Here is a 23,168-nt window from a genome sequence, read left to right as displayed (position 1 = left end):
CAGGTCCTGGAACCTGGGGAGTGAGGTCAGGGGAGGAGGTGGCCTGAGGGCCTGTGTGGGCTCATCACTGCCCCTTGTGACCTAGTTGAAGGCCTGGTGGCACCTGCTACCAGGGAAAGAAACAGGCAGGTAAACACAAGCTGGGGGAGGAGAGCGGAGCTATTTGGGGCAGGAGACGGATTAAGAAACAGACATTGTTCCCCATGGATCTTAGCCTGCTTCCCTTCCCGTCTGGGTTCAGCTGTGCCCCAGTTCTTCCTGTCACAGGCTGCCTGCAGTGCTTGAGACCAGGCTGCAGAGACGGGCCCTGGCTTACTGATTCCATCCTGGGTGGGGTGCCAGGTGGGGACTTGTGTTTCCATAAGGGAGCTGCCCAATCTCTGACTCTTTGTTGGTCTATTGCGAGCAAGTCCTCCTATCTGCCGAGCATTAGGAATCCAATATTAATATTCAGCCTGATTCCCTGCCTCGGTTTTCCCTGAAAACATTCACCTTTCTCCCGACCATCCATCCAGCCCTCTGAGCCCACAAGAGGCTGAATGAGGATCCGACGAGCCGGTGGGGATGGCGAGGGGCAGGATCCTCGCTAGGGCGGGCAGATTGGACCCCACCGCTCACAGGCAGCCAGTTTCCTTACAGGGGTGAAAATCACAACAAGGAGCCATTCTGATTTCAGTTTTGACACTTCTTGGTAAACAAGCAATTCTCCAGGGTTCACCATATGCCACACTCTGCACAAAGACTTCACAATGTGAATCTTAGCTTCACAACAGCCGTCTGAAGGAAGTGCCATTGTTATCATCTGTCTTCAAACGTGTGTGTCAGGCATTGTTTCCTGATCCCTGGCATTGTCGGCTCACCCTCGCACGCATCGGCCGCGAGCCTGGAAACTACCTTTCCCAGAATCTGTTGCCAGCAGTGCCCGGGATTAGCTGCCCCAGGGGGAGGGGCACAGGTGCGATCTGGCCGGCCAGGTCACCTGCTCTCAAGGTGCTCTGCGAGGATGAGCACAGACATATTCTGAGAGCGGACCTGCGACTGCGGCTCCTCCGGAGAGCCGTCCACTCTCGCGCTGCAGGCAATGAGCGCCATCGGCAATGGTTTCTAGCGATTTCTGTAACTTCTTGATATCCTGAAATCCAGTGGTGCTCTCCCTGACCGTCACTCCAACCGCCTTTCTAACGATGCTGGAAGCACTCAATTCCCTTGGCAAAATCCACCCTGCTTGAGACCCCTCAGCACTGTGTCCGTGACTGCACCCCAGCTAAGACAGCATTTGGGGCCAGCACTGTGTTCAGGACGCAGAACCTCAGTGAGAGCGAGAGCCGGGATGGTTAACTGTCCTGGGTAGAGTGAGAGTTAGGAAAGACCTCACTGAGCTGGGACCCGGATCTGTGCCTGTGCGTACGGTGGTAACGCAGTCACGTAAGTCAGCAGCAGCACTTGTGAAGAAATGCCACTGAAGGCGGGCTTTGGAGCACGAGGTGACAGGCACAAGGTCTGTGGGGTGTCCAGGCCGAGAGCTTGTGGAAAGAAAAGATGCAGGGTCGGGATTTGGCATTCCTGGCCCAAGTTCAGAGAGCCAGGGATGCTTAGGGCCGACCGGGGGATCTCTCATTTCCTGCAGCTGCATCCATGTGCCAAATAAGGCTGGCTCCCGAGGGCTCGGGGTTTACACGTGGAGTTCGCACCCTCACGAGGTCTGAAGCCCAGGGAGGCCCTCGGGGAGCTTGTCCACTCGCTGCTGCACCACAGCCATGGAGAGGTGCCGCCCTCCGGCTCTTCTGAGCCGCCCTGTGCATGCCGACTGAGTCTTCTACATTCTGAGCAAAATCAGATAGTGACCTCAGAATGTCCCCACTATGGCCACACCGAACGGGTACTTCCCGGGCTGAGATCCTTCCCCCTCCCCCCCCATCTCCGTCACCCCTAGAGCCAGGGCCAGGTTCCCAGGGCTGCCAACCTCTCTGCTCACTCGCCTCTTGTGGGCCCCGTCCTCTCTGGGGGCCACCTCCTCACACGCTGCCCTCGGGACTTCTCTTTCACAGATGGCCATCCTCCTGGTACGAACAAGGGTGGCCCTCCCAGAAACCTCTCTACCTGATGGGAAGGAAGCAGGCGCCCATGACGCTATTGCCAGGCTCCCCTCCTTCTGTCCACATCAGCTCTCACTGACCCCCGCCCACCAACCAGCCCAGAGGGGCAGCACTGCTTTGGGGGAGCAGTGGGAAGGGAGGCAGGACAGTGGGGGCTCAGGCAGTACCAGGACTCTGCCACAAGATGGCAGACAATTCACTTTTATTTGAGAGGAAAACAGCAACAACTGATGAAAAGCCACAGAAACAGCTCCGCGGCCCTCCTCCACCTGTCCTTCCACTGGGACGTTCTGGACAGGTCTCGTCCATGGGGCAGGCACACTGGAGCCACCGGGCCTGGGGTCAACACCGCCCCTCCACACGGCCAGCCAACCTCCAGGCTGAGGCCGGCACTCTGTTTCCTTCTTCCCCACAGCGTCTGATTCAAGAAATCTCCGGAAGGTCACCTCATGGAATTGGTCATGCTTTCCTCACAGACGCTCACCTCACCTTTTCTGAGGTGGCCCCAGGAAGCCTGCCGTGCCTTTATCCTCTTACCAGTTTCTTTCCAGAAGCAGATAAGCAGATTTCCTATCTGTAAAATGGGCACGCCACCTAGCTCACTGTGCTATTAAGAGAATCCAAGATAAAGCATGAACAGTGCTTAGCACCCTGGTATGTTTTAACTACACGACAGTGCTGGCTCCCTTGCCCATCGACCCCCAGGCTGGAGGAAGGCCAGCCCACCCACTATGCCCTCCTTCAGTAAGTATCCACCTATACCCACCCGCTATGCTCTCTCCACTTCTACGGCTTCAAAGCCGGTGTCTGTGGGGGCAGGAAAAAGAGGTGGGCTCCGGTAAGCTGGGCAGAGCTCCTAGCCCCTGCCGCTCCTGCCAAACATCACAAAGGCCTGAGGAAGTGGCCGGGCCACTTCATCACAGATGCTCTGCCAGCACATGTGCTCTGGGCCCAACCCACCCTCCCAGGTCCGCCCGGAAGGAATCTTTCTTCTCATAGAACTAAGAGCGCAAGGCTGTTCTGCTGGCTGCAACCCACTAGCGAGCTTGTTTTAGTTTCGCAGAGGTTCTCCAGGTGCCCAGGTCTACTGCGCCTCCTGCAGGGAAATGAGACTCTTACGCCACCGGAGAGAGTGAGGCCTGGAGGTCTCAGCGGTGCAGGGTAGGGCGGAGCATCAACGGGGGATGGTCAGGAGTGTATCAGCAGGGAGGCCAGTGTGAACCCAAGGCCTGTGCTTGTCCCAAGGTCAACGGGGGAGGGTCAGGAGTGTATCAGCAGGGAGGCCAGTGTGAACCCAAGGCCTGTGCTTGTCCCAAACCGCAGTGTCTCCATGTGAGGCTGACTGGCTTAGGAGTGGGGAATCATTATTCTCATTTCCCAGTGGAGGACGGTGAGGCCCAGGGGGAGAAGAGGCTTGTCCTAAGTCACTGTCCCGGAAGCTGCAGGGCTCGGGCTAGACTCCGTCCTGACTATGTCCATCACTACTGTAAGACCCCTGTCCTGGGGCCAGATGAAGGTGTGACCTTTCCCTTAGAGGGGGCAGTATGTTATTTCAACATATCCCTAAGAGCTCTAGACAGGGATCATCCCCTACTTAGATCATTCTCTCTCCCCACCCCAGCTCACATCCCTGGAAGTCAAAATGTGTGACGTCTATTTCTCAGATCATCTCATCGATTTTTTTTTTTTTTTTTATCCTCACCCGAGGATATTTTTCCATTTTTTGTACAGATAGAGTGGGAGGGAGAGAGAGCAAGGGAGAGAGAGAGAGAAACATCGATGTGAAAGGGACACATCGAGTGGCTGCCACCCACACGACCAACCAGGGCCGGGGACAAACTGCAAACGAAGTACGTGCCCTTAGCGGGAACCGAACCCGGGTCTCTCCGGACCGCAGGCCGATGCTCTAACCGCTGAGCCAAACTGGCCAGGGCATCTCATCGATTTTTAAACATGTGGTTAAATACTCATAACTCCAAATTTCCATCCTAACCATTTTCAGGTGTGTAGTTCAGTGGTATTCAGTACATTCACAGGGTTGTGTGACGAATCTCCAGAACTTTTCATCTTGCAAAACCCAAACTGTGCCCATTAAGTAACAGCTCTCCATCCCTCCCTCCTGCGGCCGCTGGCAACCGCCATTCTATTTCCTGTGTCTGCATCTGACTCCAGGCCCGTCCTGGGAGTGGGGTCCTGCAGCGCTAGGTTCCTGACACTTCTCTCCCTCAGCAGGATGCTCCCCAGGTTCATGCATGTGGTGGCATGTGTCGGCATGTGTATATAAATGTCACATTTGGTTTAGCCATCCGTCCATCAGTGGACACTTGGGCTGCTTCTCGCTGTTTGTTTCAGCTGTCGAGTCACACATCTCGCCACGTGACAGGCACACCCCACAACAGTTCCTCAGATACCTCCTGGCCCGCACGTATCAGCCGCCTCCTAGTAGGAGGTTAGGCTCCCCAAAGAAATGCAGACAGACTACAACACCGAAAAGATTTGCTCCAAACATGGTTGGGCGATTCTCTCTCGTGTCCCACCCGAACTGATCCCATGTACCAATACCGCGTTATTACGATGGAAAACGAGCGCCGAGGCCCATCTAAGGTCACCCGACAGAGACCACCGGGACGCACCGCCTCCCAGCTCCTCAGAGGGCAGATGTCCTCCAACACCAACTTCCACATACTTCCCACTCATCGCCTCGTGCCAACAGATGACAGAAGACCTGCTCAGTGTCATAAAGCCACGCTTGATTTTTAGTGCCAGGATCTATATCACATGTTTAGTGGCCATCGGGGCAGGAGTGTACAGGGCCTCTCCAGTGGGCAGACAGGGCTGTGACGTGCTTTTCCTTTCATTTTCTAATTTCATCATGCAGGGGTGGTGTCTCTATTCTGACTCCACCCAAAAAGAAAGGCAGAGAGGTTAACAATCATGCTCGCGTTCACGTGCCTGGAGAGCGGGTAGTGCGTCCGGCTTTGGATTTCATGCTCCTTCCCACCTGCGTGCTGTCCCTGGGACTCGGGAGTGTCGGGGAGTGAGACCCAGGTTGCTGAGTCTTCACTGTCGTACAGCATGTCCAATGCACACAAGGCCGATGGGAGCCACCAAGAACCTTATGTTGGAATTCTACAAAGCAGGGCAGGGAGGGCGGAGAGGGGCTTGAGTCTAGAGACACTGACATATGTGTGTATGTGTGTGCACATGTGTGTGGGAGAGGTGTGTGTGTGCACACTTGTATATGTGTGTATCCAAGTGCACTTGAAGCTGCCGTGTGATACCCACTCCCTGTAGATGGAGTGACCTAGAGACACCTTTTACTTCTACACTTTTTTAGAAAATGTATCATAAAAAAGACACCTGAAGGCTGGCTGGTGTGGCTCAGTGGACTGAGCATCATCTCATGGACTGAGAGGTCCTGGGTTTGATTCCCAGTCAGGGCCCGTGCCCGGGTTGCAAACTCGATCCCCAGTAGGGGGCAAGCAGGAGGCAGCTGATCGATGTTTGTCTCTCACGTCAATGTTTCTCTCTCTCTCTCTCCCTCCTTCTCTCTCTAAAAAAATCAATATAGGCACATTTAAAAAGAAACTTGTATTTATAATAGTGATTCTTAACACCTTGAGAGGGTCATAGATTCCCTTGAGAATCCAATGAACACTCTTCCTACAAAAACTAACTATGAAATATTTGTTTGTAATTTCAAAGATTCCATGAGCTGCTGAAGTCCACCCACGGGCCCAGCATTCAGAACCTCTAGATAGGGCTACCAAGTCCAAAGTCGTCACAACACTGCGCATGCCCCCCTCACAGGGTGCTGGCACATGCGGGCACCTCTAGCTGGCAAGGAGCATTTTTGAGAGAGATGACTGATTCCAGCCCAGTCTGGAGGCCGGATGGGAAGGGCTGTGTTGTCAATGGGACAGTCAGCAGCAGAGGAAGACTAGGTGCCAACCTCATCAGATTCATGCTCTTTAAAGCCTCATCATGTCTGGTCTCCTCCACCCACTGTAGAAATTTTTAGCCTCACCTTGAGTGTTGTGTTTTTAGATAATTATTTGTAAAGTGTAAATGTGTATTTCATTTTATTTTAGGATCACATTTGAAAAATATTTTAATGGTAAAAAATGTGTTTCCTAAAACTGAAATCCAACTTAGGATACTAAGCCCCCCCAAGATTGGGGTTTGACTTTTAAGAACTCAACCTGAAACTGTTGAGTTTCAGGGGCCAACCAAGTCTGCTTTAGAGCAAAGGGCTCCCGGGCAGGACTCAGGAGGTCAAGATTCTGCTGCTCACTGTGCCCTCTAGTGGCAGCAGGGAGCATGTACCAGGCAGAGCCCTGGCTCCTACTTTCCCTGTGTGAACTGAGAGACCCCTTCTGTTCCTTTCGGATCGAACTACATGGAAGTTCATGCTATCCTGATCACATGCACACATGCACACACACACACGCACATGCCCATGCGCACGCACACATAAACACACAGTTCAAGCTTAATAAGCTCAGCCAAGGCCAGTGCCCAAGTCAGCAGTTTTATTCCATTGGCAGCTTCTGGTTGACCAGATTGCCATCAATCAAAACTTCTGGGAAAGGACATAAAATGACAGGCATGGCTTTTAAAGAAAACCACTAGAAAGAAAACACCATCTCTTCTGAGCTCAGCTGAGGCTCGTGTGTATCCCGTTCAGGACGGCCCAGAGCACCCACAAAACCGCAGTGTGCAGGGCGTGGGTTTGCCCCTGCCCGTAATGGACTCTGGAACCACAGCGTCACCCCCTGTGAGTAACCAGTGGCTGTCAGCACAGTGAGGGGGTGACAGATCCTGGAACAACCATGCCACATTGACAAGGGCAGTGCTCGAGGGCTGAGGCCCGTTCGAGGCCCGGTCAGGCTGCACTGGCCCTCTGTGGAGCAAAGGGAGGAAAAGCAGAGAAAGAAGCAACACAACTAGATCTGATTTGGCCCATTTACAAGACCCTCTTATGCAAACGGCCTCTAGATGGAATGCTTTTGGCTTCTTAGAACAGTGACACGTTCTCACACTGTCCTTCCCAGACTCCGCAGCTTTCATGGGCTATTCCTTTGTGTCCCCCTCACCCTTGCGGTAAATCACAAGTGTCTTCCGACCACCAGCAATGGTATTTTCCTGGGTCTGCAACACCAGGTGATAGCTACAAACTGTGCTCTGTCTCTGCAGAGAAGGGGGTGAGGGGGAGGTCAGTTTGGCCAATAAGGATTCAAAGCTTTACCCTTGCTCCTCAGAGTGTGGCCAACAGGCCATCAGTTTGTTAGAAATGCAAAATCGGGGCCCCCCTCCCCAGACCTACTGAATCAGAATTAATTTTTTTAGAACCATCTCCAGGCAATCCATGTGCATGTTAGAATTTGAGAAGCTCTGCTCTAGCGGACCAGCGTGGCAGACTGTATTAGCGGTGGCCAATGCTCCTGCCCTCCCTCCGGAAGTCAGGACGCCCATGTGACTTGCTCGGATCTACGGGCTGTGAGTGGGAGGGGCCTCTATCGGTTCCAGGCAGAAGCTGTCCAGCACCAGCACGGGCTTCCTACCTTCCCCCTCGACCACATTAGGCAGGGCTGTTCTAGCCGGTGGTGGCTCCGTCACCCTGGGACCTGGTGTGAGGGCAACGACAATCGGGAGCAGAGTCCTCACACAGAATATTTTATCTCCTATGCTGCAGTCACCTGGTTTTCCCTGGTTTGGGCTGTGATGCTGAGAGATCATGAAAGACAGACACAGCTCAGTACAAGCCGGTCATAGGGCTTCCGTGCAGTATGTTTAACTTTCCACCTTCACTCCATCAAGTCATTTCAGTAATCATGTGGGGCGTTTGCCATGCGCCACCAACTGGGCCAGGCAGGCACCGTGCTGGGTGCTGGGGAACAAGTTCCCGGAGCTGAAGGAGTTTATGGCTTAGGGGGGCGTCAGGCCATATGATGGGGATGTGGTGGCCTGAGGGAGCAGAGTGATAGCTCAAAGGTGACAAAATGGGAGTCCCGCTCACACATGGGGAGTGAAGAGGAGCACTGTCCGTCCTTCCGGAGGTCAGAACTCACTAGAGGACATACATGCACACGCAAGGCTGGACTATCAGAGGGGCAGACAGGGTCCTCCAGGCCCTGGAGGCGGGAAAGACAAATCCGGCTCGGGTGGGGGCTGAACTGGGAATTTGACGACTGGTGGCTGTAAGGGCAGTGAAGAGCCTGTTCCAAGCGCATGGAGGGACAGAGGGACGGGGGGGGGGGGAGGGGTGCTGAAGGTCCTGGAGCGGAAGGAGGGGGAGACTAAAAGAGACCCAGGCAGAGGGGGAGAGACCTTTAGCAGCATCAAGTTTATGGTGTGGTTTTCTGTTTGCTCCCAGATAAGGTCACTACACACTTTCTGTTCATCACTGCCCGGCCGTCACAGTGACAGAGAGCACCCTTCAAGATGAAAGGGGCCACTGGACCCTGGCGAAGCCAGCAGGGGCTTGTGGGGTTCGCCCCTGGCCTGCAGTGATGTCTCCCAGACCAACAGAGCCCAGGTGGAGATGCAGGGGAAGGAGGTGGCCGCTTGCTTATTTTTCCATTGCTTTGCTGTTACCCTTTACCTCCCCGTACTTGACAGATTCTAAGCATCTTTTCCGGGTGCCAGAGGAATTAGGTCCTTCCCTCTTCCCTACTTCACACCGGGAGAGGTGGAACCCCACCAGGGGGGCTGCAGCCTGGCCTGGAAAGGAGAGCGGCTGAGCTGGGACCCCGCCTTGTGCCAGGAAAAGCAGCGCAGGGTCATTCGGTTGAAGGTGCCACTGCCCATTTGCTCTGGCCTCACAGTGCTTCCCACACCCCTGAGGTGCTCCCGTCAACCAGGCATCCAAGGACTGCTGCTTCCTCTGGACTTGATCTTTCCTTTGAGGACTGTGGTTTTGAAGAAGAATTCAAATGACGTTTCCTATGTAAGTTTTCTTTGCATGGCTTTCAGTGTTACAGGAAATCTCCTTCTCCTCCCCACCCCCTTCCTCTTTCAATAATCCCCCTCCCTCCCCCCTCCACATAGCTCGAGGGGCGATCATCTGCTTTTTCATAACTGAAATCAATTAACTTATTTTTCATATCTGAAATTTAAAAAAAAAACACGAACTGTTTTTGTTGTATCCTTCGCATTTCGTCTATAAAAGAACCCACTTGTCACTTTCCAGGAGAAGCCAAGGACACGCTTTCACCTTGGGGACGAAACGCAGGTTTCAGTGAAAGGAAGCGCCTTCGTTCCAGAGGTTGAGTAGAAAAGGACCCAGAGCAAAATGCCAGCGGCTTCAGTTCAGTGCACTGAATTCGGGGAGCTAAAAGCACTTCTCTGAACAACACCATTTCTCCTTCAGGCCTGGGTCTCAGGGATGCACAGCCTCGGGAAGGAGGACTCCTCCCCTTTTGAAAGGCAGACAGAGTGGTCACCTGACCTAACTTGCCTGGGACTAGGGGGGCTGCTCAGGATGTGGTCAACCAGCCAGGGCCAGATAACTGTTTTATTGAGTTTATTTATCACACCATAAAATAACAAATTTAACCCTGGCCGGTTTGGCTCAGCGGTTAGAGCAATGGCCTGCGGACCAGAGAGACCCGGGTTCGGTTCCCGCTAAGGGCATGTATCTCGGTTGCAGTTTGTCCCGGCCACGATTGGGGTTGTGTGGATGGCAACCAGTTGATGTCTCTCTCTCACATCAATGTTTCTCTCGCTCTCTCTTCTTCCTTTTCTCCCTCCAGCTCTATCTGAAGATAAATACAAAAATGTCCTGGGGTGAGGATAAAAAAAAATCACAAGTACACACGTTAGTGGTTTTGAGCATAGTCTCAGAGTTGGGCAAACATCACCATTTCTATTCATTTCTGTTCCTCGGAATGAATAATCTCAATTAATTTATCTTGACGTACTCATTCTTTCTTCTGCCAACACAGCCTCTTTAGCGATTGTGTTTTGTTTTTTGTTTTTTGATTTAGGTCCTGTACCTCTGAATTTCTATTTAGTTCTACTAAGTCCTAAATTTCTATCCCATTCCTTTTAAAAAGTAATCTCTATCTCCTTATTGATATTCTTTATTTGGTGAGACACTTTCTCGCTTTTTCTTTCACTCTTTACACAAGGTTTCCTTTAGTTTCTCCAGCACATTTGTAATAGCTGATTTCAAGTCTTTGTCTGGTAAGTTTTCTTTCATGTTTTTTTGTCTCATAATTTTTTTCTTGAAAACTGGGCAGTGATGAACAGAAAGTGTGTAGTGACCTTATCTGGGAGCAAACAGAAAACCACACCATAAACTTGATGCTGCTAAAGGTCTCTCCCACTCTGCCTGGGTCTCTTTTAATCTCCCCCTCCTTCCGCTCCAGGACCTTCAGCACCCCTCCCTCCCTCTCTGTCCCTCTGTCCCTCCATGCGCTTGGAACAGGCCCTTCACTGCCCTTACAGCCACCAGTCGTCAAATTCCCAGTTCAGCACCCACCCGAGCCGGATTCGTCTTTCCCGCCTCCAGGGCCTGGAGGACCCTGTCTGCCCCTCTGATAGTCCAGCCTTGCGTGTGCATGTATGTCCTCTAGTGAGTTCTGACCTCCGGAAGGACGGACAGTGCTCCTCTTCACTCCCGTGCGTGAGCGGGACTCCCATTTTGTCACCTTTGAGCTATCACTCTGCTCCCTCAGGCCACCACATCCCCATCATATGGCCTGACGCCCCCCTAAGCCATAAACTCCTTCAACTCAGGGCACTTGTTCCCCAGCACCCAGCACGGTGCCTGCCTGGCCCAGTTGGTGGCGCATGGCAAACGCCCCACATGATTACTGAAATGACTTCTTTGTCTGTCTGTTTGTTTTTTGTTTTGTTAATCCTCACCTGAGGATATTTTCCCATTGATTTTAGATAGAGTGGAAGGAAGGGAAAGAGAGAAAGAGAAACATCTATGTGAAAGAGACACATCAATTGGTTGCCTCCTGCACAACTCCAACCAGGGCCGGGGACTGAATCCAAAATCCAAGTATGTCCCCTTGACTGGAATCGAACCTGCAACCCTTCGGTCTGCAGGCTGACGCTCTATCCACTGACCCAAATCTGCCAGAGCTCTTTTACCTATTTTTTAATTAATATGTTTGTTGTTATGGTTGAATTTTGACAATTCTTTATAGATTCCAAAGTTCTAATTTGATTACAAATATATAACACCCACCCAGAGACACTGGTATTGAGCGTATTGGCTTTACATCTACAACATAATGCTTCAGATGTTATTTATTTAATTTTTTTTTCTTTATTGATGTTAGAGAGGGAGAGAGAGAGATAGAAAAATCAATGAGAGAGAACATCAATTGGCCGCCTCCTGCATGCCCACCCCATGATCAGACCCACAACCTGGGCATGTGCCCTGACCAGGAATTGAACTGGCGACCTCTTGGTGCATGAGTCCATGCTCAACCATTGAGCCACACCACCTGGGCTATTTTTTATTGAATGTTTTATATATATATATATATTTTATACACACACATATATATAACATACACACATTCAGCTCCTTAAGTAATTTTCTTTTTCAATTTAGTTCAAGAAACACTTGACATGACCCTTTAAGGCATTGATAAGGTAGCAGGGAATCAGTATTGAATAGCACATGGCAATTGAGGAACTTCCAGGTTTAAGAAATGTGGCTTTAAATGGATTAAATTGATAGATACACAAGAATGACTGCATGTAACACATCAGCTTTTTGTGTATAAAATTAATCATTCAAACAAATGGCTGAAACATTCTTTATGACCTTATTAAGGCCATTAATTATCATTAGTAAATCCTTTCTTCATTCATAAAAATATTCCTCAACACAGGCTAAGATAGCATATATTCTGAAAGAGAGCAGTTCGCATTAAAAGATTCCTGCTGCAGTTTTAAATGGATATTCCTGTATTCTGAGCTCTTGCAAAATGATGCAAGACAAGCCATGTTCTCTTCACACAGGTACGACCACCCTGCACACATCTGAGCCCACACCTTCTCCCTGCCCAGCGGTGGTGGCTACAGAACAGCTCGGCAAAGTCTCACCTAACCGCCGCGTGACCATCTCTCTGCAGAACCGTGGGAAGAAGCTTCCCGAACACAGAGAAAATCAACTCTCAACAGTAACTTAACAGGCAATTGTAATTTCTTAAAATCCTCTTACACCGAGTTTAAAAATGAGGCTTAACAACCGTATTGCTTTTTTATTCACTGATTAAGACAATCAAAGCTGTGCTCATTTCAATATTAAGAAATTAAAACCTCCCTTGAGACGTCCCCTGCCCTGGAGTAGGTCATATCTGTCACCTGCCGACAGGCTGGCCAGCTTGCAAGTGGAAACTCTCCCTGGGGCTGAAATATGGATAACCTCCCGTTGTCCTGCCGAGGGCTGAGAATTCAACGATGGGAATTTTTTTTATTAGCAGAGGAAACTAAAAATAGGACTATAAAATAAAATAAGAATCTATGAGAAAATCCATTTCAGATATATTTTGCTTTAATGCTTTAGTTTCCAGCCTTACATGGTAGAAGATACATACTGGTGAGAAAGAGAGAGAAAGGAAGCTTGTGTGCGTTTGCTCCGGCTTTAGAACGGCGCGGGGCGGGTAGTGGGGGACAGCCCACAGGGCTGTTTCCCTGGGGGACTGTCAGCGCGCCCTGCAGAAGCTCCAGGGAAGCCACACGCTGCTCCCGGGATCAGGCAGCCCCCTCTTCGTGGGCATCACTGGAGGACCCATTCTTTGGCTCTTCTAACTGCCGACACGAGAACCAAGGAAAAAGTAAACCCGAGTGGGGATAAGATGGAGGGGGTCTGGATTCACGAAGATGCCAGTCAGGCTGTTTAAGCTTCTGAGCAATGAAGTACAGTCAGGATATTTTTCTAGAGGAGAAAGGAAGGGCGGGAAGGAGAGAGGGAGGGAAAAATAAAAAAGAAAGAATCTAAAACAGGGTCTGGGTGCTCTTTGCCAATTTTTCATTTTAATTTTGATTTTCTTCGAGGGCTAGGAACCAGGGGAGAACTGGAACTCCCTCGAGGGAAGACGGCAGGGACGTGAGATCATTATACAACTTCAATTTGGTAAAACAACATAATCGGTATGGTCATCAGGTAAGGTGACGTAAGGCCATGGTAACTGGAGTTAAGACGATGGCACTATATATTTAAAGCTGCATTTTGTACCTCTAGGTATCCCACATCCCTTATAACATCTCCAGGGGTTCTCGAGTGAGGCATGTTTGTACAGACAGGAGTGACAAGTTCTACCCCTGGTTCTACCAAACAACATGACCTTGAGGCCTGGCCTTCCCTTCTGGACAATGGGGGTAGGAGACCGACCTCTCAGCGTTGTCTTAAGGAGTAGATGAGATTACACGTTCAAAATAATATATTTCATTTCAATAGCACTGCTCATCCTACGTTACTTATTTTTGAAGATGTTATGGTCTTTGTGAGCCCTCAGAATGTCACTGTGGGAACCTAGGGTGGCAGGGATAACGCCCAGAGAAGGTAGTGCACCAGAGCCTCACTAACAAGCCCTCGTTATACCCTTTCTTGTTCTCCCCCAGCACAAGTAATTGTTCACACGTCATGAAGATTTGGGGGACGGTGAAGACACAGACTGGGGACCAGAGTGCCGGTGGCCCGTGGCCAAGCTCCCCGCCCATGCACGGGTACTGAATGTCACAGGTTGCACAGTGTGGGTGGGCCTGGCAGTGCCATTGAGGAGCAGCTGGACACGGGTCTCGGAGGCTAACCTTTTTTCCTTTGATTTTTTTTATGAAGAAATTTCTTGATCGATGTCTATTCAGACCTCAGTGAACATCTGTGTCTCTGGAAGACCAGGAGAAGGACGTACGTGGCAGGGGCAGGGGTGGAGATGGAGAGGAGCTAAGAGTTGACATTTCTTGGGCGTAGTCCTGAATCCATTACATGATCCACCCAAAAGCCCCTTTGATGAAAGAGACATTATTACCCCCGTTTCTGTACGGAGAACACTCGGCACAGAGAAGAGTGGAGGAAGGATTTGAATCCAGGCCGTCCAACTCCAGAGCCCTTCTTAACCACTCACCAGGGCTGCCTACTTAACTAAAAGGTGCTGATGTCCGCTTGTGACAAGACGGGCCCATAGCAGAACATTCACTCCCATTATCCGCTCTCAATATGATGAGAGATTCACTTCATCTAAAAACCTGGACGTTTACATTACATATCCCCCTTTGACTTTCACCATAAAGAAATAAAATAACGCTGGTCCAAGTAAATGAACCTGCGAACCTCGACTTTGATACTTCTCCCCTGCCAGAGATGTAGCTGTTTATCTCCGGCTTCTGTTTCCTGGCAGTAGGCTAGCTCCTGTTGGTGACCACACAGATTTTCTGCTGTGCTCCTGATCTCATGGTTACCCTTGAAACAAAGTTAGAATTTGGTGTAGAAGTTGCTCAGCCTATCCATTGCTTTTTACTGAAAGTCTAAGAAACTCATATCTATTGGTTCTTCTTTGCATCCTATTAATCCACTCAAAGAATGTTCGCATTGCCAGAATAGCTTAAGAGATTTAAGTGATCCTGCACAAAAACTCTATGAACTGATATCAGCTCAGGATTCAGAATGCAACCGTCATAAGACGCAGAATCGGCATTCAAATATAAACGTAATGAGCAAGTAAGAATTACATAATGAAAATGCAAACTACATTCCAGGTACTGCGTTGTTCAGACCAATGATGACTCAGACTCCGTATTTTCTGGGACCCAGACCCTTCTCTCCACCTGCTCAATGAAACCCGCCCCTCCCCCTCCCCCCACCCCCACCAAGCTCCGGCCTGGGCACATCCAAGATTGGAGCCATTCTTCTTCTCCAGAAGCTGTTTGTCTTCTCCTGTCCCCTTTCCTGGTACCTGACATCATCAGCCACATATCCCCCATCGCACTGCTGTCGTCAACTCTACCGTCTAAAGTCTCTTCTAACAAGTCATGTTTATCCACAAAATCCTGACACTGCATTCCGAATGACGCATAAATCTGCCCCCTCCTCGTTGACACTCCCCAGGCTCAGCCATCACCGACTTTTGCTAGGCTGTTGCCATAGCCCTCCATCTGGTCTTGCCGACTCATTTCACGACCCTAAAACCCACCCCTGACCCTGACCATGGACCAAGGAGGGCCGATGGGAGGCTGGCTGTGAGAGCATGGGCATGCCACCTCGCCTCCACACTGTGAAATACACGTCTTGTTCATCACACTCATCAACGGCGCGGAGACAGTGTCACATCTGACAAGGCAAGACTCAAGGCCGGCCTCAGCATGAATCTCACCTTGGTTCCTGGAACTGGATTTACTTCAAGGAGGTCTCAGCTGGCCACACATGTAGATCCAAACAACAAGATGTTTCAGAGAGAAAGAAACTCCTGCACACTTCAAAGACATCAAAGGGACAAGCACAGAGCAGGGGAGGCACAGGTCACATGTGAGAAAGTAACACATTTTGGGGTTTGGAAGTAGGCGGTCTGCTTAACTGATGCCAAGAGGGAACGAGGATGCCCTGAAGACCAGCCAGCAGAGTACGGTGGCCGACGAGCAGGAGATGACGTCAGCGCACCCTGGGCTTCGCTGCCCACATCTGCGGACTGACATTCCTGAAATAAGTCCCTGCCTGACTACTCTTGGGCGTCCCTTACCCCACCTCTCCCCCTTCTGGGTCAGATACCCCACTTGCCCAAGTGACCTTGGTCAAGTCACTTAACCTTTCTGTACTTCAACTTCCTCATTTCTAAAATTAAAATGACAATATTACCTGGTGGCGGTGTTTGTTGCAAGTTCACCAACACTCTTCAAAAGGCTATTATTCTTATATTCCAGATGACTAGCAGAGGCTCAGAGAGGCTAAGGAACTTTCTCAAGGTCGCACAGCCACCAAGCTGCCCTGGCTGTTGGATACCATCCTTGGCCGGCCAGCTGGACTTTCTCTCAGCCTCTCTGGCCGAATACATACACCCACTCTCCCTCCTGCCCAACCCAGTGGATGAGTCTGGCTTCCAGTTCTAGCTGGACCACAGGCACGAGGTTGTGCCTGTCACTCTACAAAGAATCAAATACAATGAAAGTCCTTACTATTTCTCCTCCATTCTTGGAAAGAGCAGAAAACATGGTACTTAGTTCCTATTGTCATATTCGGATCCTATTCAGTTCACTAGAAATGTGTGCACTGCAGAGACGCTCACCAGGGAAGACATTCGGTGGACAGCCCTCTCCGTCATCCCTCTGTCCCTCATGATCCATCATGTGTGCGAGTGTGTGTGCGTGCATGTGTGTGTGTGCCTGTGTGCATGTGTGCAAGCGTGTGTGTGCCTGTAAGCATGTGTGCCTGTGTATGTCGTTCCCCTCTGCAGTCACCTCCAACCCTGCCACGCCACCCCCATTCAGGTCATTTAGTCCAACGCTTTGATCACCACCATGGAGTCAAGTCTGCTCCAAACTCGTTATGGCTGTTGGGTCCTTAAGGGGTCCAAGTTCCAGGGAAAGAAAAGTGACAGGTGAGGAGTCAGGGTAAAAGGAAGAAGAAGTGTGGGGCGTGGAACACACATTTTCATGCTCTCCCTCTTTAAGGATCTGGCACACAGAGCTCACCTCCTTCCTGCCAGGGATGGAACAGGAGTGACTTGGCAACGGTCTCAAGCCAGATGTCACCTCATCTGGTTGCCTTGGCTGGGTAGTTGTTTGGAATGAGCAGCTCAAACACAGTGCAGGCGGGGCTCCTGCGAGGCTGCGGGCGCCGGGCTGGGTGACAGTCCTGGCAGTGCCCTGATCCTCGGGGGTGAGGGACCGGACAGGAAAGAAGCAACTCTCTGCTCAGGGCAGGTCAGCGGGAGGCAAAGGGGCCTCTGGAAGGGGCACACCCCTCACTCCTGCACTCTCCCCGGAGTGAGCTGGTGCTGGGGCACAGCCACGTCTTGCTGTCCTACGAAGACAAGGCCCCTGCTCCACGGTCTCTCTGCCCAGTGTGTGCAGGGCCACACTCGGGAAACAGATGGCGGGAGCAAAGCGCGGTGCAATCTCTGCATCTGGAGGCCCACGACCTTGGCCCATGCAGCTTGGCCTTCGTGGCCTCCTTCCAGGCTGAGTCCAGAGCCGCTGTGAGCACTCGGGGAACAGCCACACTCCGGGGCAGACCCCAGCGAGGAGATCCGCGGTCTCAGGACGGAGAAGGCAGAAAGCTTGCCTGGGAGCAGGCACGTGCCCCACCCAGTCTCATGGCCAAACCCTGCCGGGTCTCAGACTCAGGGGGATGGCCCTGGAGACCAAATGTGTTCTCTGGAATGAGCCCCCGGCGTCACCTGAGACCCCAGGGCAGGTGCCTTCAGAACAAAGCCGAGCGCTCAGACGTGTGTTTGTATGCACACCCACGCGTGTGATGGGAGGGCGGTGTGCGGCACAACCTGCCAGCAAGCCCATTTTGGTCACCATCTGCCACGGAGAGCCCAAGCACCTGTCACAAGCAGCTGCTGATGGCAGCGCGTAGGTGAGGGAGGGGGAGGCAGCCCCGCCCCAGGATGGCCTATTGCAGGGAGCACAGGGCCTGTCCCCACAGGAATGCCAACTGTTCACTTGGAAGCCCGGCCCATTCAGGAGGGGGTGTGATGAAATCCTGGCTGTGCAGTTACTTCCGCGCGGGAAGGGTGGGAAGAGCCCTGTCCTTGCCTCCCGGTACCAGGCTTGTCACAGGAGCTGAGGAGAAACACATTTGGGGTTCACAGTTGGGGAGAGAGATTCCAGGGCAACTTCTCCCTGGAGGTCTGAGCACAGACACGCCTGGGACATCCGGCCTCATTGCCTGTGGGGGAAGAACAGGACTCTCCGTTTTCTCAGCCCCACCAGGAACTAGCGTCCCATCCGTGTCACCGGGTGAGGTGACGTGTTGAAAGGAGCATCAGAGGGTGACATGGCTCAGGCCTGAGTCCTCTGAAGCATTTTCTTTTAGGTAAACAACGTTTACTGCATTTCGATAAGATAAAAACCTCGACTGCTGTAATCACTCTTAACAAAGGAACTTTCTCAGGTGATCTACGTGCTCCCTGCCCAGCACATGTTCAAGTATTTGTTACGCATTTACTTTTCATTAGTTGTATTTTACTCCTCATTTTTAAAAATCCTGACGATTTTTAAACCCTATAGGACGGGTTGAGTTTTCATCCCTGTCACCCCACTGGAGGACTGAGGCTCGCAGAGGTAACTGTTCGCCACGGACACACGGCTGGTGCCCACGGAGCTGGGGCTCCAGTCCTGAGCTTGGAACAGCCGACCATGCTCCAGCCGACCATGCTCCCACTTCCTCCCAGTTGTGGCCCCCAAGCAACTTCAACTTCCAGAGGACTCAACACCCACGATTGTGCCGAGCACACACACACGGGGCCTCTGTGGGCCCCACACGCAAGGCACATGCTGTGGGCTCTTCTGCAAAGCTTTTCTCCCCAGAGCCACCGGATGGCCTGTCTAGTGAGTGTCAAAGCCAGCTCGAAGCTCCCTTTCCCCGGAAGCCCTGCTGCAGCCCCAGCTGGAAGCCCTCATTGCAAGGCTCAGGAAGCCCCTGCAGCCTCCCTTACCCCAGCACTGCCTAGCAGCCCTTGGGGTGAGCCCCCTGGTCCCCACGGAGCCCTGCCACTGGCCGGGAAGGTCTGTGCAGGCAGGGACCAGTCATCCCAGCTTCCGGCAGGTGGAACATGAGGTTGCTGAATTGCACAAGGCAACACGCCTGCCTTCTCACACAGCACAATGGGACTTGTCGTGTTGGCTGGCTATCTGTCATCTTGGGATGTCACTCGGCGAAGCACCTGGCTTCTGCAATCTTCATATTGCTGTTCCCTGTCTGCTGGCTGGTGTTCCTTTCCTCCTGGGCTGCCAAGCTTCCAGAAGCCTCACCGGTGCCTTAAGAGGGCCTTCCTCAAACCAGTCCTGGGACACGCTAATTCACGGCTTCTGCCTGCAGGGGCTGGTACACAAGAATCTCAAGCTTCATATGTGTGTGTGCCTGAAACCAGAGCCATTCCGGGTAGAGTGTCCTGCTTTAGTGCAGCAACTTGGGGACTTTTCTTTTGGTTGCTCAGAAGCTGGCCTCTGCTTCTCAGAGATAAACTTCTCCACACAGCAGGGAACCAGGCTCATCCCCAGGCTTTCAGTTCTGTGGAATTGCTGGATCATGTGGTAGTTCTACAACGACCTGTTGGGAACGGCCAAGCTGTTTCCACAGTGGCTGCACCATTTTACCTTCCTACTAGCAATGCACAAGGGTTCCCGTTTCCCCGCATCCTCACTAACACCTGCTTTTTCCCTGTCTTTTGAAAATATCCATCCTAAAAGTATAAAGTGGTATCTCATTGTGGCTTTGATTTGGATTTCTCTAATGATTAATAATATTAGCATCTTACAGGCCACTGCATATCTTTTTGGAGCAATGTCTAGACAAATTCTTTGCCCCCTGCCCCCCCCTCCCACCTTGTTAATCCTCACCTGAGGATATTTTTCCACTGATCTTTTTTAGATAAAGTGGAAGGGGATGGGAGGAGAGAGAGAAACATCAATGTGAGAGAGACACATCAATTAGTTGCTGGGGATCGAACTTGCAACCCAGGTAAGTGCCCTTGACTGGAAATCGAATCCACGACCCTTTGGTCTGCAGGCCGATGCTTTAACCACTGAGCCAAACCAGCCAAGGCTCTTTGTCCACTTCTAAGTTGACTTGCTTTACTGTTGTTGAGTTGTAGAAGTTCTTTATATATTCTGGATATAAACCCCTTATCAGGTATGTACTTTGCAAATAGTCTGTCCCATTCTGTGGGGTGTCTTCACTCTCTCCGTGGTCTTGGTGCACAGCGGTCTTGAATGTGATGAGGTCCAGTTTATTTTCCTTCTGTTGCCGGTGCTTCTGGTGTCACATGGGGAAACCACCGCGAAGCCAGTGCAGCTTCGCAATGACCACACTGCAAACCCGGCGAAGATTCTCCTCTACATTTTCTTTGAAGACTTCTGTAGTTTTATAGGTGCAGGTCTTTGATTCGTTTTGAGTTCATTTTTTGTAGTCTATGGTAGAAGGTAAGGGTCCAACTTCTTTCTTTCATGCTTATATTCAGTCCCGAGACTGGATATCCACATTTCCCAGCATCCCTGGTTAAAAGACTGTCTTTCTCCCCGTTGAACAGCCTTGGCCCTCTTGTTAAAAATCAACTGACCGTAGATGTGAGGACCCAGTCCTCCTTCTCAATACTGCCCATTACCCTTCTCCTTCTGCCACCACCTCAGCAATGTGACCCCCAAAGGCTGACAGCTGCCCATCCCCCACATCCTCCAACTCCATAATTATTTCCTCTAGGCAGCAGCCCCCAAAGGCAGGTTCACCAAAGTCCGCACAATCAACATAACTCTCTCTTTGTTCTCCCACATCTGTTCCTGCCGTTTCCCTATCAGTTCCACCACCAACCACAGAAGGCGAACCATGATGCTATTCTTAGCTTCAGCCCTCATTCACTCCTTACTGGTGCCACCACCCCCATGCACGAGCTTGAACACAGGTCATGAAGTCCAATCTTTTTTTGTTTTCTTAAATCTATCTTCTCCCTTCCATCCTCTCCACCACTGCCTCAATCCAGTCTCTCTCACGTCATTTCTTACCCTTACCCATTTCCCTGCCCCCAGGTCCACCCAGCGCCCGCCCAGCGCCCGCCCAGCCCCGCAGTTCCTCCAGCGTGATCTGTCACATGCCAATCTGACTCTGTCTCCACTGCTTAGCTCCTCAGAGAGCCCCCTTCCAGGAATACCGTCTGTCCCCCCATTCCCTCATCACGCACACACGTGCCTCAGAGACACTGAAACTGCCGCCGGTCCTGGAATGATCCGTTTTAATCCTCATTCCTTTGCCCGGTCCTCTCCCCTTGTCGGGAAAGGCCTCGCTGCTGGGGTCCACGTGGTCGGCCCAAAGCATCGCACGAATCACCTCCTTTCCGACAACGCTGCCGCAGAACTGGGGGTTCCTCACGGGGTTGTGTGCATCCTCCGCTGTGTTAGTAACAGGCCCTTCCCTGCAGGCCTCCCGAGCCCCAGCCACCGCTCGGGGGACAGCCGCAGACCGGCCCCGCCGCACGCGCGTGTCCTCGTCCCCCTCTCCCCCTGGACGGCGAGCGAGAGGAGGACGGGGCGCCCTCAGCTCATCTTTGCAGCCCCGGCACAGCCTGGCACCAGCGGGGTTAACACACATTTAGAGGAGTGCCTTGGGGCCCCCACCTTCAGGTTGTGCAGCCCTCGGAAAATTCCACCGTGTGGGCAGCTGCCGGTGTCCTCTGTGCGAAGGGGCCGTTCATCAGCCTCAGGGCCGACCTCAGTGCCGACCTCAGTCCTCGGGCTTCTCCCCAGGGCCGCCCCGCACTCAAGGGGACACCCCGACAGCGGCTTCCGCCAGGGCGCCCGGGGAGGCTCCGCGCAGCCCGGCGTGCCTGCTGCTATTTCAAAAGTGAATTCAGAGGCCACGGCGGCATTTTTGCCCTTACGAACAGGATAACTCCTTTGACATAATAAGGTTAAAAAAGAAAGGAAAGCCTCATAGTGCTTTTCCTTTCGGCAGGAATGAAAAAAAAAAAAAAAAATCCCCAATCTCCCAGTTCGGGCTGGCAGACCTCTGGGTGCTCCTCGGAGAAGCAGGGGAGCCGCAGGATCAGCCCGCAGCAGCTGGGAACTTATTTTTGGCTGCACAGCTGGTGGAGGAATTGCTGGCACGCAGAACACCTCTGTCCGGGCCGGCGCCCCCTCTTCCATTAACGGTGGCAAGTCTGACTGTCTCAGGCCAAGGCAATCCCAGTGGTCAGGGGCCTTCGGAGACCCTCACGGAGAAGGGCGGCTCAGCCCCACCAAACAGGACCCTCCAGGAACTCCACTGCTGCTTCCAGAGGGGGCTCTTTCGGGAAAGGGGAGAAGGCCTGTCCTGCTCTCTACCCCGGATGAGCACAAGCGAATGGAACGGCCCAGGGGCAGAATGTAGCCACCGCATCGCAAAGAAAAAGTCCTCTCATTAGGGGGCTCTGAGGGCGGGTGGATCGCTTCAGAACTGTTCACACTGAGGCTGGCTCACTGACTGGTGGCCAGGAATTCCCCAAGAGGGATCCCCGGATGAAGTGGGAAAAAAAGCGTGGCTTCTTTACATTGGGAAGGCCAGTGGAGACCGGTTAGGAGTCGATGAAAGCTATCACTCTGGACAGCCCACTGGATAGCGGATGCCAAAACTTTAACAGACTCCAAGGTGGGTTTTTATACTAAATGACAAATTTGTTGATTTGCGTTGATTTAAGTCACAGAGTAATTGCCGATCTTCTTTACTTTGTGTGGAATCCACACTACCTTTCACGGTGCTGACACCGTGACCCGCTCAAGGCTTTCCACGTTAACAGAAAGGAGAGCACAGAAGGCCTCTACCCACCTCTTCTTCACCAAGCTGTTATAACAGGCTCCCTTTTCTTCTGCTTGCTTCTTTGTTGGTAATGTAGACAACAAGAATAAAAAGTCCTAAACACTATGAGAAAACAGAATGTTCTTCAAAGAAAGCGTTTGCATTTCTATTCAATCCGGATATCCAGCACTCCAAAAGCATCTTTGTGTTTAATGTGGAATGTTTTTAAATGGAAAGCTAAAACAAGAAAACAGGAGGTCGGTAGAAGAAAAAAATAACTTTCATCTGTGGAGAGCCTTGCTATTCAAAGTCAGAGAGCAAACTGTGTCATGCGCCCAGTCTGGCCCTAGCTACCGTCCTGGATGAAGATATGTCACCGATGTGGCCCCTGCCCTCCCGGGACCGCTGGTCGGCACCCTGGAGCCAGGCTCAGCAAGCTCCGGAGAAGCGAATCGCTCCACAGCACCCACGCTGTGCTCTGCGCACACTGGGCTGTTCTCACGGCCCCACACCAGCCCCGTGTACTCTCTGCGGGTCAACAGGCTTGTCCTCCAGCTGCTTTGGTTCAAATGAGCTCACTCCAAGCAATGTTCGTTAAAGTGCCACAAACTATCAGGGCC

At 51.8% G+C, this 23,168-nt stretch overlaps 1 protein-coding gene across 2 annotated transcripts in view; it reads right to left on the bottom strand.

Annotated features, from left to right (window-relative positions):
- MSRA (methionine sulfoxide reductase A) overlaps positions 1-23,168 on the bottom strand; it is a 385,848-nt gene that overhangs the window by 1,178 nt on the left and 361,502 nt on the right. The window lies entirely within an intron of this gene.

This window comes from Molossus molossus, unplaced genomic scaffold (assembly GCF_014108415.1).
Source record: "Molossus molossus isolate mMolMol1 unplaced genomic scaffold, mMolMol1.p scaffold_m16_p_4, whole genome shotgun sequence".
Taxonomy (NCBI): domain Eukaryota; kingdom Metazoa; phylum Chordata; class Mammalia; order Chiroptera; family Molossidae; genus Molossus; species Molossus molossus.
The sequence above is the reverse complement of the archived record's forward strand: the minus strand, read 5'-3'. Positions and strand labels throughout refer to the sequence as shown.